Source organism: Halichoerus grypus, chromosome 12, assembly GCF_964656455.1.
Source record: "Halichoerus grypus chromosome 12, mHalGry1.hap1.1, whole genome shotgun sequence".
Lineage (NCBI taxonomy): Eukaryota > Metazoa > Chordata > Mammalia > Carnivora > Phocidae > Halichoerus > Halichoerus grypus.
Genome location: NC_135723.1, coordinates 16,115,281 through 16,129,659, shown reverse-complemented (window position 1 = coordinate 16,129,659; position 14,379 = coordinate 16,115,281).

The following is a 14,379-nucleotide window of genomic DNA, read 5'->3' as shown; positions in this document are numbered from 1 at the left end:
CCCTGAAGCCGCAGGTGCTCGTGTATGAGTGACCGGGGAAAGGGTCCCATACGTGAAATGGAGTGAGAAACAGGCCGGTGCGGAAGGCAGCTCTCAAATGACCTCTTGTTTATGAGGCTAGTACCCTTGCCCCGGGGGTGCCTGCAGGCCATAAGCCAACCACCTAACTCAAAGGAACAACTCTGTAGGGAATTCCTGCTTCGGCTAAAAGAGCCATGCCTCAGGGTGGACGCATTGTGTGGTGTGCATGCATGAGTGCACAGCAAGTTAGTCCAAAACCATTTTCCTTGTGAGACCCAGGCCCCGGAAGAAGCCAGAACACGACTCCCCACTTGCTCCATGAAACTAGGACTGCGGCCCCACTTTTGAATGGAAGTCTAATGGCTAGCTTTCTAACTCGAAGAAACACCACTGTAGAGAAACCGTGCTTTAGCTACCGTCGACCTCTCTGTGGGCGAAGCAGTTTAAGGTGTACTGTGGCTGAGAGCCTGGGGACGGTTTCAATATCGTAATATCGGGGGAGAGACAGGCCGGTACAGAAGGCAGCTCTCAACCCACATCATGGTTACGGGGCTAGTACCGTTTCCCAGGGTGTGTGTGCAGGCTTAAATGAAGCCACCTAACTCGAAGGAAAAACTCGGTTGAGAGCCTGTGCTTCAGCTAAAACAGCTGCTCCTGAGGGTGGCAGCATTTTGTTGTGTGCGTGCGTGAGAGCACTGCAAGGGAGTCCAAAGCATTTTGCGAGTGAGACTCAGGCCCCAGCGAAAGGCAGAACACGGCTCCGCAAGTGTTTGACCAAGCTAGCACGGCAGCCCCACATTTGCATGGAAGTCTAATAGCTAGCGTTCTTTGAAACTACACAGTAGAGAAACCGAGCTTTAGCTACCGTCGACCTCTCTGTGGGCGAAGCAGTTTAGGGGGTACTGTGGCTGAGAGCCTGGGGACGGTTTCAATATCGTAATATCGGGGGAGACACAGGCCGGTACAGAGGGCAGCTCTCAACTCACATCATGGTTATGGGGCTAATACCGTTGCCCTGGGTGTCTGTGCAGGCTTAAACACAGCCGCCTAACTCGAAGGAAAAACACGGTAGAGGATCCGTGCTTCAGCGGAAACAGCCGCTCCTGAGGGTGGAAGCATTTGGTTGTGTGCGTGCGTGAGAGCACTGCAAGGGAGTCCAAAGTTTCTGCGAGTGAGACTCAGGCCCCAGCAAAAGGCAGAACACGACTCCCCGTGTGTTTCATTTAGCTAGCACTGCGGCCCTACTTTTGCATGGAAGTCTAATCGCTAGCGTTCTCCCTGGAAGAAACAACACGGTAGAGAAACCGTGCTTTAGCTACCATCCACCTCTCTGAGGGAGGAAGCACTTTCCGGGCTACCGTGGGTGAGAGCCTGAGGAACGGGTTCCTTACGTGAAACCGAGGGAGAAGGAGTCCGGGCCAGAAGGCTCCTCTCGACTCAGCTCTTGTTACCTGAAGCTAACACTTCGGCTCCATGTGTGCATAGGAACGCTAAGGGCTCCACACTGATTTGGCAGAAAGAAGCCGCCCAAGAACCCCAGCTTCAGCTCATTCGCCTCTCCACAGGGTGGCAGCATTTTCAAGTCTGCTTGAGTGCAAACCTGGGGAAGGAGTCCCAGCAGAATTCGGAGGGAGAAATAAGCATGGGCAGAAGGCACCTATCGACTCAACTCTTGTTTCGGGAAACTAGATCGGCTCTCCCGTGTGTGCGTGGAGTCCTCAGTGCCATCCACGCAACGCAAAGGAACAAAACTGTAGAGAACCCGTGCCTCAGCAAAGATCGCCCTTCCTGAGCGTGCACTTCATCTATTGTGTGTTTTTGTGAAAGCATGAGAAATGGAACCTAAACGGAACTCGGAGTGAGAAGCAGGCCTGGAAGGAAGGCTGCTGTCGACTCACCTCTTGTTTGAGGAGATTAGCACTGCTGTACCCTGTGTGCCTGGATGCCTAGTTCCCAGGCTACTAACACCAAGAATCAATCCTATAGAGTGACTGCGCTTGAGTTAACATTGCCGTTCCTGAAGCAGGAGGAATTTGACAGTGCTCGTGTACGAGAGACCGGGCAAAGGGTCCCAGACGTGAAATGGAGTGAGAAACAGGCCGGTGCGGAAGGCAGCTCTCAAGTCACCTCTGGTTTATGAGGCTAGTACCCTTGCCCCGGGGGTGCCTGCAGGCCTAAAGCCAACCACCTAACTCAAAGGAACAACTCTGTAGGGAATTCCTGCTTCGGCTAAAAGAGCCATGCCTCAGGGTGGACGCATTTTGCTGTGTGCATGCGTGAGCGCACTGCAAGTGAGTCCAAAACCATTTTCCTTGTGAGACCCAGGCCCCGGAAGAAGCCAGAACACGACTCCCCACTTGCTCCATGAAGCTAGTACTGCGGCCCCACTTTTGCATGGAAGTCTAATAGCTAGCTTTCTAACTCGGAGAAAAAACACTTAGAGAAACCATGCTTTAGCTACCGTCGACCTCACTGTGGGTGAAGCAGTTTAGGGTGTACTGTGGCTGAGAGCCTGGGGACGGTTTCCATTTCGTAATATCGGGGGAGAGAGAGGCCGGTACAGAAGGCAGCTCTCAACTCACTACATGGTTATGGGGCTAGTTCCGTTGACCGTGGTGTGTGTGCAGGCTTAAACACAGCCACCTAACTCGAAGGAAAAACTCGGTAGAAAGCCTGTGCTGCAGGTAAAATAGCCGCTCCTGAGAGTGGAAGCATTTTGTTGTGTGCGTGCGTGAGAGCACTGCAAGGGAGTCCAAAGCTTTTTGCGAGTGAGACTCAGGCCCCAGCGAAAGGCAGAACACGACTCCCCATGTGTTTCATCACTCTAGCACGGCAGCCCCACTTTTGCATGGAAGTCTAACACCTAGTGTTCTAACTCGAAGAAACAACACTGTAGAGAAACCGTGCTTTAGCTACCGTCGACCTCTAGACGGAGGAAGCATTACACGGAGTACCGTGGCTGAGAACCAGGGGAACGGGTTCCATACGTGAAACCAAGGGAGAAATAGGTCCGGGCAGAAGGCACCTCTGGACTCAGCTCTTGCTACCTGAAGCTAACACTACTGCTCCATGTGTGCTTGGAATGCTATGTGCTCGACACTGCCTGGGAAGAAACAAGCCTGTAAAGAATCCCAGCTGCAGCTCATTCGCCTACCAGGCTACTAACACCAAGAATCAATGCTGTAGTGTTACTGCGCTTTAGCTAACATTGCCGTCCCTGAAGCCGCAGGTGCTCGTGTATGAGTGACCGGGGAAAGGGTCCCATACGTGAAATGGAGTGAGAAACAGGCCGGTGCGGAAGGCAGCTCTCAAATGACCTCTTGTTTATGAGGCTAGTACCCTTGCCCCGGGGGTGCCTGCAGGCCATAAGCCAACCACCTAACTCAAAGGAACAACTCTGTAGGGAATTCCTGCTTCGGCTAAAAGAGCCATGCCTCAGGGTGGACGCATTGTGTGGTGTGCATGCATGAGTGCACAGCAAGTTAGTCCAAAACCATTTTCCTTGTGAGACCCAGGCCCCGGAAGAAGCCAGAACACGACTCCCCACTTGCTCCATGAAACTAGGACTGCGGCCCCACTTTTGAATGGAAGTCTAATGGCTAGCTTTCTAACTCGAAGAAACACCACTGTAGAGAAACCGTGCTTTAGCTACCGTCGACCTCTCTGTGGGCGAAGCAGTTTAAGGTGTACTGTGGCTGAGAGCCTGGGGACGGTTTCAATATCGTAATATCGGGGGAGAGACAGGCCGGTACAGAAGGCAGCTCTCAACCCACATCATGGTTACGGGGCTAGTACCGTTTCCCAGGGTGTGTGTGCAGGCTTAAATGAAGCCACCTAACTCGAAGGAAAAACTCGGTTGAGAGCCTGTGCTTCAGCTAAAACAGCTGCTCCTGAGGGTGGCAGCATTTTGTTGTGTGCGTGCGTGAGAGCACTGCAAGGGAGTCCAAAGCATTTTGCGAGTGAGACTCAGGCCCCAGCGAAAGGCAGAACACGGCTCCGCAAGTGTTTGACCAAGCTAGCACGGCAGCCCCACATTTGCATGGAAGTCTAATAGCTAGCGTTCTTTGAAACTACACAGTAGAGAAACCGAGCTTTAGCTACCGTCGACCTCTCTGTGGGCGAAGCAGTTTAGGGGGTACTGTGGCTGAGAGCCTGGGGACGGTTTCAATATCGTAATATCGGGGGAGACACAGGCCGGTACAGAGGGCAGCTCTCAACTCACATCATGGTTATGGGGCTAATACCGTTGCCCTGGGTGTCTGTGCAGGCTTAAACACAGCCGCCTAACTCGAAGGAAAAACACGGTAGAGGATCCGTGCTTCAGCGGAAACAGCCGCTCCTGAGGGTGGAAGCATTTGGTTGTGTGCGTGCGTGAGAGCACTGCAAGGGAGTCCAAAGTTTCTGCGAGTGAGACTCAGGCCCCAGCAAAAGGCAGAACACGACTCCCCGTGTGTTTCATTTAGCTAGCACTGCGGCCCTACTTTTGCATGGAAGTCTAATCGCTAGCGTTCTCCCTGGAAGAAACAACACGGTAGAGAAACCGTGCTTTAGCTACCATCCACCTCTCTGAGGGAGGAAGCACTTTCCGGGCTACCGTGGGTGAGAGCCTGAGGAACGGGTTCCTTACGTGAAACCGAGGGAGAAGGAGTCCGGGCCAGAAGGCTCCTCTCGACTCAGCTCTTGTTACCTGAAGCTAACACTTCGGCTCCATGTGTGCATAGGAACGCTAAGGGCTCCACACTGATTTGGCAGAAAGAAGCCGCCCAAGAACCCCAGCTTCAGCTCATTCGCCTCTCCACAGGGTGGCAGCATTTTCAAGTCTGCTTGAGTGCAAACCTGGGGAAGGAGTCCCAGCAGAATTCGGAGGGAGAAATAAGCATGGGCAGAAGGCACCTATCGACTCAACTCTTGTTTCGGGAAACTAGATCGGCTCTCCCGTGTGTGCGTGGAGTCCTCAGTGCCATCCACGCAACGCAAAGGAACAAAACTGTAGAGAACCCGTGCCTCAGCAAAGATCGCCCTTCCTGAGCGTGCACTTCATCTATTGTGTGTTTTTGTGAAAGCATGAGAAATGGAACCTAAACGGAACTCGGAGTGAGAAGCAGGCCTGGAAGGAAGGCTGCTGTCGACTCACCTCTTGTTTGAGGAGATTAGCACTGCTGTACCCTGTGTGCCTGGATGCCTAGTTACCAGGCTACTAACACCAAGAATCAATCCTATAGAGTGACTGCGCTTGAGTTAACATTGCCGTTCCTGAAGCAGGAGGAATTTGACAGTGCTCGTGTACGAGAGACCGGGCAAAGGGTCCCAGACGTGAAATGGAGTGAGAAACAGGCCGGTGCGGAAGGCAGCTCTCAAGTCACCTCTGGTTTATGAGGCTAGTACCCTTGCCCCGGGGGTGCCTGCAGGCCTAAAGCCAACCACCTAACTCAAAGGAACAACTCTGTAGGGAATTCCTGCTTCGGCTAAAAGAGCCATGCCTCAGGGTGGACGCATTTTGCTGTGTGCATGCGTGAGCGCACTGCAAGTGAGTCCAAAACCATTTTCCTTGTGAGACCCAGGCCCCGGAAGAAGCCAGAACACGACTCCCCACTTGCTCCATGAAGCTAGTACTGCGGCCCCACTTTTGCATGGAAGTCTAATAGCTAGCTTTCTAACTCGGAGAAAAAACACTTAGAGAAACCATGCTTTAGCTACCGTCGACCTCACTGTGGGTGAAGCAGTTTAGGGTGTACTGTGGCTGAGAGCCTGGGGACGGTTTCCATTTCGTAATATCGGGGGAGAGAGAGGCCGGTACAGAAGGCAGCTCTCAACTCACTACATGGTTATGGGGCTAGTTCCGTTGACCGTGGTGTGTGTGCAGGCTTAAACACAGCCACCTAACTCGAAGGAAAAACTCGGTAGAAAGCCTGTGCTGCAGGTAAAATAGCCGCTCCTGAGAGTGGAAGCATTTTGTTGTGTGCGTGCGTGAGAGCACTGCAAGGGAGTCCAAAGCTTTTTGCGAGTGAGACTCAGGCCCCAGCGAAAGGCAGAACACGACTCCCCATGTGTTTCATCACTCTAGCACGGCAGCCCCACTTTTGCATGGAAGTCTAACACCTAGTGTTCTAACTCGAAGAAACAACACTGTAGAGAAACCGTGCTTTAGCTACCGTCGACCTCTAGACGGAGGAAGCATTACACGGAGTACCGTGGCTGAGAACCAGGGGAACGGGTTCCATACGTGAAACCAAGGGAGAAATAGGTCCGGGCAGAAGGCACCTCTGGACTCAGCTCTTGCTACCTGAAGCTAACACTACTGCTCCATGTGTGCTTGGAATGCTATGTGCTCGACACTGCCTGGGAAGAAACAAGCCTGTAAAGAATCCCAGCTGCAGCTCATTCGCCTACCAGGCTACTAACACCAAGAATCAATGCTGTAGTGTTACTGCGCTTTAGCTAACATTGCCGTCCCTGAAGCCGCAGGTGCTCGTGTATGAGTGACCGGGGAAAGGGTCCCATACGTGAAATGGAGTGAGAAACAGGCCGGTGCGGAAGGCAGCTCTCAAATGACCTCTTGTTTATGAGGCTAGTACCCTTGCCCCGGGGGTGCCTGCAGGCCATAAGCCAACCACCTAACTCAAAGGAACAACTCTGTAGGGAATTCCTGCTTCGGCTAAAAGAGCCATGCCTCAGGGTGGACGCATTGTGTGGTGTGCATGCATGAGTGCACAGCAAGTTAGTCCAAAACCATTTTCCTTGTGAGACCCAGGCCCCGGAAGAAGCCAGAACACGACTCCCCACTTGCTCCATGAAACTAGGACTGCGGCCCCACTTTTGAATGGAAGTCTAATGGCTAGCTTTCTAACTCGAAGAAACACCACTGTAGAGAAACCGTGCTTTAGCTACCGTCGACCTCTCTGTGGGCGAAGCAGTTTAAGGTGTACTGTGGCTGAGAGCCTGGGGACGGTTTCAATATCGTAATATCGGGGGAGAGACAGGCCGGTACAGAAGGCAGCTCTCAACCCACATCATGGTTACGGGGCTAGTACCGTTTCCCAGGGTGTGTGTGCAGGCTTAAATGAAGCCACCTAACTCGAAGGAAAAACTCGGTTGAGAGCCTGTGCTTCAGCTAAAACAGCTGCTCCTGAGGGTGGCAGCATTTTGTTGTGTGCGTGCGTGAGAGCACTGCAAGGGAGTCCAAAGCATTTTGCGAGTGAGACTCAGGCCCCAGCGAAAGGCAGAACACGGCTCCGCAAGTGTTTGACCAAGCTAGCACGGCAGCCCCACATTTGCATGGAAGTCTAATAGCTAGCGTTCTTTGAAACTACACAGTAGAGAAACCGAGCTTTAGCTACCGTCGACCTCTCTGTGGGCGAAGCAGTTTAGGGGGTACTGTGGCTGAGAGCCTGGGGACGGTTTCAATATCGTAATATCGGGGGAGACACAGGCCGGTACAGAGGGCAGCTCTCAACTCACATCATGGTTATGGGGCTAATACCGTTGCCCTGGGTGTCTGTGCAGGCTTAAACACAGCCGCCTAACTCGAAGGAAAAACACGGTAGAGGATCCGTGCTTCAGCGGAAACAGCCGCTCCTGAGGGTGGAAGCATTTGGTTGTGTGCGTGCGTGAGAGCACTGCAAGGGAGTCCAAAGTTTCTGCGAGTGAGACTCAGGCCCCAGCAAAAGGCAGAACACGACTCCCCGTGTGTTTCATTTAGCTAGCACTGCGGCCCTACTTTTGCATGGAAGTCTAATCGCTAGCGTTCTCCCTGGAAGAAACAACACGGTAGAGAAACCGTGCTTTAGCTACCATCCACCTCTCTGAGGGAGGAAGCACTTTCCGGGCTACCGTGGGTGAGAGCCTGAGGAACGGGTTCCTTACGTGAAACCGAGGGAGAAGGAGTCCGGGCCAGAAGGCTCCTCTCGACTCAGCTCTTGTTACCTGAAGCTAACACTTCGGCTCCATGTGTGCATAGGAACGCTAAGGGCTCCACACTGATTTGGCAGAAAGAAGCCGCCCAAGAACCCCAGCTTCAGCTCATTCGCCTCTCCACAGGGTGGCAGCATTTTCAAGTCTGCTTGAGTGCAAACCTGGGGAAGGAGTCCCAGCAGAATTCGGAGGGAGAAATAAGCATGGGCAGAAGGCACCTATCGACTCAACTCTTGTTTCGGGAAACTAGATCGGCTCTCCCGTGTGTGCGTGGAGTCCTCAGTGCCATCCACGCAACGCAAAGGAACAAAACTGTAGAGAACCCGTGCCTCAGCAAAGATCGCCCTTCCTGAGCGTGCACTTCATCTATTGTGTGTTTTTGTGAAAGCATGAGAAATGGAACCTAAACGGAACTCGGAGTGAGAAGCAGGCCTGGAAGGAAGGCTGCTGTCGACTCACCTCTTGTTTGAGGAGATTAGCACTGCTGTACCCTGTGTGCCTGGATGCCTAGTTCCCAGGCTACTAACACCAAGAATCAATCCTATAGAGTGACTGCGCTTGAGTTAACATTGCCGTTCCTGAAGCAGGAGGAATTTGACAGTGCTCGTGTACGAGAGACCGGGCAAAGGGTCCCAGACGTGAAATGGAGTGAGAAACAGGCCGGTGCGGAAGGCAGCTCTCAAGTCACCTCTGGTTTATGAGGCTAGTACCCTTGCCCCGGGGGTGCCTGCAGGCCTAAAGCCAACCACCTAACTCAAAGGAACAACTCTGTAGGGAATTCCTGCTTCGGCTAAAAGAGCCATGCCTCAGGGTGGACGCATTTTGCTGTGTGCATGCGTGAGCGCACTGCAAGTGAGTCCAAAACCATTTTCCTTGTGAGACCCAGGCCCCGGAAGAAGCCAGAACACGACTCCCCACTTGCTCCATGAAGCTAGTACTGCGGCCCCACTTTTGCATGGAAGTCTAATAGCTAGCTTTCTAACTCGGAGAAAAAACACTTAGAGAAACCATGCTTTAGCTACCGTCGACCTCACTGTGGGTGAAGCAGTTTAGGGTGTACTGTGGCTGAGAGCCTGGGGACGGTTTCCATTTCGTAATATCGGGGGAGAGAGAGGCCGGTACAGAAGGCAGCTCTCAACTCACTACATGGTTATGGGGCTAGTTCCGTTGACCGTGGTGTGTGTGCAGGCTTAAACACAGCCACCTAACTCGAAGGAAAAACTCGGTAGAAAGCCTGTGCTGCAGGTAAAATAGCCGCTCCTGAGAGTGGAAGCATTTTGTTGTGTGCGTGCGTGAGAGCACTGCAAGGGAGTCCAAAGCTTTTTGCGAGTGAGACTCAGGCCCCAGCGAAAGGCAGAACACGACTCCCCATGTGTTTCATCACTCTAGCACGGCAGCCCCACTTTTGCATGGAAGTCTAACACCTAGTGTTCTAACTCAAAGAAACAACACTGTAGAGAAACCGTGCTTTAGCTACCGTCGACCTCTAGACGGAGGAAGCATTACACGGAGTACCGTGGCTGAGAACCAGGGGAACGGGTTCCATACGTGAAACCAAGGGAGAAATAGGTCCGGGCAGAAGGCACCTCTGGACTCAGCTCTTGCTACCTGAAGCTAACACTACTGCTCCATGTGTGCTTGGAATGCTATGTGCTCGACACTGCCTGGGAAGAAACAAGCCTGTAAAGAATCCCAGCTGCAGCTCATTCGCCTACCAGGCTACTAACACCAAGAATCAATGCTGTAGTGTTACTGCGCTTTAGCTAACATTGCCGTCCCTGAAGCCGCAGGTGCTCGTGTATGAGTGACCGGGGAAAGGGTCCCATACGTGAAATGGAGTGAGAAACAGGCCGGTGCGGAAGGCAGCTCTCAAATGACCTCTTGTTTATGAGGCTAGTACCCTTGCCCCGGGGGTGCCTGCAGGCCATAAGCCAACCACCTAACTCAAAGGAACAACTCTGTAGGGAATTCCTGCTTCGGCTAAAAGAGCCATGCCTCAGGGTGGACGCATTGTGTGGTGTGCATGCATGAGTGCACAGCAAGTTAGTCCAAAACCATTTTCCTTGTGAGACCCAGGCCCCGGAAGAAGCCAGAACACGACTCCCCACTTGCTCCATGAAACTAGGACTGCGGCCCCACTTTTGAATGGAAGTCTAATGGCTAGCTTTCTAACTCGAAGAAACACCACTGTAGAGAAACCGTGCTTTAGCTACCGTCGACCTCTCTGTGGGCGAAGCAGTTTAAGGTGTACTGTGGCTGAGAGCCTGGGGACGGTTTCAATATCGTAATATCGGGGGAGAGACAGGCCGGTACAGAAGGCAGCTCTCAACCCACATCATGGTTACGGGGCTAGTACCGTTTCCCAGGGTGTGTGTGCAGGCTTAAATGAAGCCACCTAACTCGAAGGAAAAACTCGGTTGAGAGCCTGTGCTTCAGCTAAAACAGCTGCTCCTGAGGGTGGCAGCATTTTGTTGTGTGCGTGCGTGAGAGCACTGCAAGGGAGTCCAAAGCATTTTGCGAGTGAGACTCAGGCCCCAGCGAAAGGCAGAACACGGCTCCGCAAGTGTTTGACCAAGCTAGCACGGCAGCCCCACATTTGCATGGAAGTCTAATAGCTAGCGTTCTTTGAAACTACACAGTAGAGAAACCGAGCTTTAGCTACCGTCGACCTCTCTGTGGGCGAAGCAGTTTAGGGGGTACTGTGGCTGAGAGCCTGGGGACGGTTTCAATATCGTAATATCGGGGGAGACACAGGCCGGTACAGAGGGCAGCTCTCAACTCACATCATGGTTATGGGGCTAATACCGTTGCCCTGGGTGTCTGTGCAGGCTTAAACACAGCCGCCTAACTCGAAGGAAAAACACGGTAGAGGATCCGTGCTTCAGCGGAAACAGCCGCTCCTGAGGGTGGAAGCATTTGGTTGTGTGCGTGCGTGAGAGCACTGCAAGGGAGTCCAAAGTTTCTGCGAGTGAGACTCAGGCCCCAGCAAAAGGCAGAACACGACTCCCCGTGTGTTTCATTTAGCTAGCACTGCGGCCCTACTTTTGCATGGAAGTCTAATCGCTAGCGTTCTCCCTGGAAGAAACAACACGGTAGAGAAACCGTGCTTTAGCTACCATCCACCTCTCTGAGGGAGGAAGCACTTTCCGGGCTACCGTGGGTGAGAGCCTGAGGAACGGGTTCCTTACGTGAAACCGAGGGAGAAGGAGTCCGGGCCAGAAGGCTCCTCTCGACTCAGCTCTTGTTACCTGAAGCTAACACTTCGGCTCCATGTGTGCATAGGAACGCTAAGGGCTCCACACTGATTTGGCAGAAAGAAGCCGCCCAAGAACCCCAGCTTCAGCTCATTCGCCTCTCCACAGGGTGGCAGCATTTTCAAGTCTGCTTGAGTGCAAACCTGGGGAAGGAGTCCCAGCAGAATTCGGAGGGAGAAATAAGCATGGGCAGAAGGCACCTATCGACTCAACTCTTGTTTCGGGAAACTAGATCGGCTCTCCCGTGTGTGCGTGGAGTCCTCAGTGCCATCCACGCAACGCAAAGGAACAAAACTGTAGAGAACCCGTGCCTCAGCAAAGATCGCCCTTCCTGAGCGTGCACTTCATCTATTGTGTGTTTTTGTGAAAGCATGAGAAATGGAACCTAAACGGAACTCGGAGTGAGAAGCAGGCCTGGAAGGAAGGCTGCTGTCGACTCACCTCTTGTTTGAGGAGATTAGCACTGCTGTACCCTGTGTGCCTGGATGCCTAGTTACCAGGCTACTAACACCAAGAATCAATCCTATAGAGTGACTGCGCTTGAGTTAACATTGCCGTTCCTGAAGCAGGAGGAATTTGACAGTGCTCGTGTACGAGAGACCGGGCAAAGGGTCCCAGACGTGAAATGGAGTGAGAAACAGGCCGGTGCGGAAGGCAGCTCTCAAGTCACCTCTGGTTTATGAGGCTAGTACCCTTGCCCCGGGGGTGCCTGCAGGCCTAAAGCCAACCACCTAACTCAAAGGAACAACTCTGTAGGGAATTCCTGCTTCGGCTAAAAGAGCCATGCCTCAGGGTGGACGCATTTTGCTGTGTGCATGCGTGAGCGCACTGCAAGTGAGTCCAAAACCATTTTCCTTGTGAGACCCAGGCCCCGGAAGAAGCCAGAACACGACTCCCCACTTGCTCCATGAAGCTAGTACTGCGGCCCCACTTTTGCATGGAAGTCTAATAGCTAGCTTTCTAACTCGGAGAAAAAACACTTAGAGAAACCATGCTTTAGCTACCGTCGACCTCACTGTGGGTGAAGCAGTTTAGGGTGTACTGTGGCTGAGAGCCTGGGGACGGTTTCCATTTCGTAATATCGGGGGAGAGAGAGGCCGGTACAGAAGGCAGCTCTCAACTCACTACATGGTTATGGGGCTAGTTCCGTTGACCGTGGTGTGTGTGCAGGCTTAAACACAGCCACCTAACTCGAAGGAAAAACTCGGTAGAAAGCCTGTGCTGCAGGTAAAATAGCCGCTCCTGAGAGTGGAAGCATTTTGTTGTGTGCGTGCGTGAGAGCACTGCAAGGGAGTCCAAAGCTTTTTGCGAGTGAGACTCAGGCCCCAGCGAAAGGCAGAACACGACTCCCCATGTGTTTCATCACTCTAGCACGGCAGCCCCACTTTTGCATGGAAGTCTAACACCTAGTGTTCTAACTCGAAGAAACAACACTGTAGAGAAACCGTGCTTTAGCTACCGTCGACCTCTAGACGGAGGAAGCATTACACGGAGTACCGTGGCTGAGAACCAGGGGAACGGGTTCCATACGTGAAACCAAGGGAGAAATAGGTCCGGGCAGAAGGCACCTCTGGACTCAGCTCTTGCTACCTGAAGCTAACACTACTGCTCCATGTGTGCTTGGAATGCTATGTGCTCGACACTGCCTGGGAAGAAACAAGCCTGTAAAGAATCCCAGCTGCAGCTCATTCGCCTACCAGGCTACTAACACCAAGAATCAATGCTGTAGTGTTACTGCGCTTTAGCTAACATTGCCGTCCCTGAAGCCGCAGGTGCTCGTGTATGAGTGACCGGGGAAAGGGTCCCATACGTGAAATGGAGTGAGAAACAGGCCGGTGCGGAAGGCAGCTCTCAAATGACCTCTTGTTTATGAGGCTAGTACCCTTGCCCCGGGGGTGCCTGCAGGCCATAAGCCAACCACCTAACTCAAAGGAACAACTCTGTAGGGAATTCCTGCTTCGGCTAAAAGAGCCATGCCTCAGGGTGGACGCATTGTGTGGTGTGCATGCATGAGTGCACAGCAAGTTAGTCCAAAACCATTTTCCTTGTGAGACCCAGGCCCCGGAAGAAGCCAGAACACGACTCCCCACTTGCTCCATGAAACTAGGACTGCGGCCCCACTTTTGAATGGAAGTCTAATGGCTAGCTTTCTAACTCGAAGAAACACCACTGTAGAGAAACCGTGCTTTAGCTACCGTCGACCTCTCTGTGGGCGAAGCAGTTTAAGGTGTACTGTGGCTGAGAGCCTGGGGACGGTTTCAATATCGTAATATCGGGGGAGAGACAGGCCGGTACAGAAGGCAGCTCTCAACCCACATCATGGTTACGGGGCTAGTACCGTTTCCCAGGGTGTGTGTGCAGGCTTAAATGAAGCCACCTAACTCGAAGGAAAAACTCGGTTGAGAGCCTGTGCTTCAGCTAAAACAGCTGCTCCTGAGGGTGGCAGCATTTTGTTGTGTGCGTGCGTGAGAGCACTGCAAGGGAGTCCAAAGCATTTTGCGAGTGAGACTCAGGCCCCAGCGAAAGGCAGAACACGGCTCCGCAAGTGTTTGACCAAGCTAGCACGGCAGCCCCACATTTGCATGGAAGTCTAATAGCTAGCGTTCTTTGAAACTACACAGTAGAGAAACCGAGCTTTAGCTACCGTCGACCTCTCTGTGGGCGAAGCAGTTTAGGGGGTACTGTGGCTGAGAGCCTGGGGACGGTTTCAATATCGTAATATCGGGGGAGACACAGGCCGGTACAGAGGGCAGCTCTCAACTCACATCATGGTTATGGGGCTAATACCGTTGCCCTGGGTGTCTGTGCAGGCTTAAACACAGCCGCCTAACTCGAAGGAAAAACACGGTAGAGGATCCGTGCTTCAGCGGAAACAGCCGCTCCTGAGGGTGGAAGCATTTGGTTGTGTGCGTGCGTGAGAGCACTGCAAGGGAGTCCAAAGTTTCTGCGAGTGAGACTCAGGCCCCAGCAAAAGGCAGAACACGACTCCCCGTGTGTTTCATTTAGCTAGCACTGCGGCCCTACTTTTGCATGGAAGTCTAATCGCTAGCGTTCTCCCTGGAAGAAACAACACGGTAGAGAAACCGTGCTTTAGCTACCATCCACCTCTCTGAGGGAGGAAGCACTTTCCGGGCTACCGTGGGTGAGAGCCTGAGGAACGGGTTCCTTACGTGAAACCGAGGGAGAAGGAGTC